Below are 298 nucleotides of genomic sequence, written 5' to 3'. Positions count from 1 at the left end.
GGAGTAGGAGGAGGATGAGGATGAGGATGATGAAGAGGATAGGATGAGGACAATAATGAGAATGAGGATAAGATGAGGATAGGAAGAGGACGAGGATGAGGATGAGCATGAGGATGAGGATGAGGATGAGGCTGAGGATGAGGCTGAGGATGAGGCTGAGGAAGAGGATAGGATCGCGATGAGGAAGAGGATAGGAAGACGATGAGGATGATGATGAGGAAGAGGAAAGGATGAGGATGAGGATGCGGACGAGGATGAGGATGAGGATAGGATGAAGACGAGAATGAGGATGAGGATA

The sequence above is a fragment of the Lupinus angustifolius genome, chromosome LG03 (assembly GCF_001865875.1).
Source record: "Lupinus angustifolius cultivar Tanjil chromosome LG03, LupAngTanjil_v1.0, whole genome shotgun sequence".
NCBI classification, from domain to species: domain Eukaryota; kingdom Viridiplantae; phylum Streptophyta; class Magnoliopsida; order Fabales; family Fabaceae; genus Lupinus; species Lupinus angustifolius.
Note: the sequence above shows the minus strand (reverse complement) of the source record.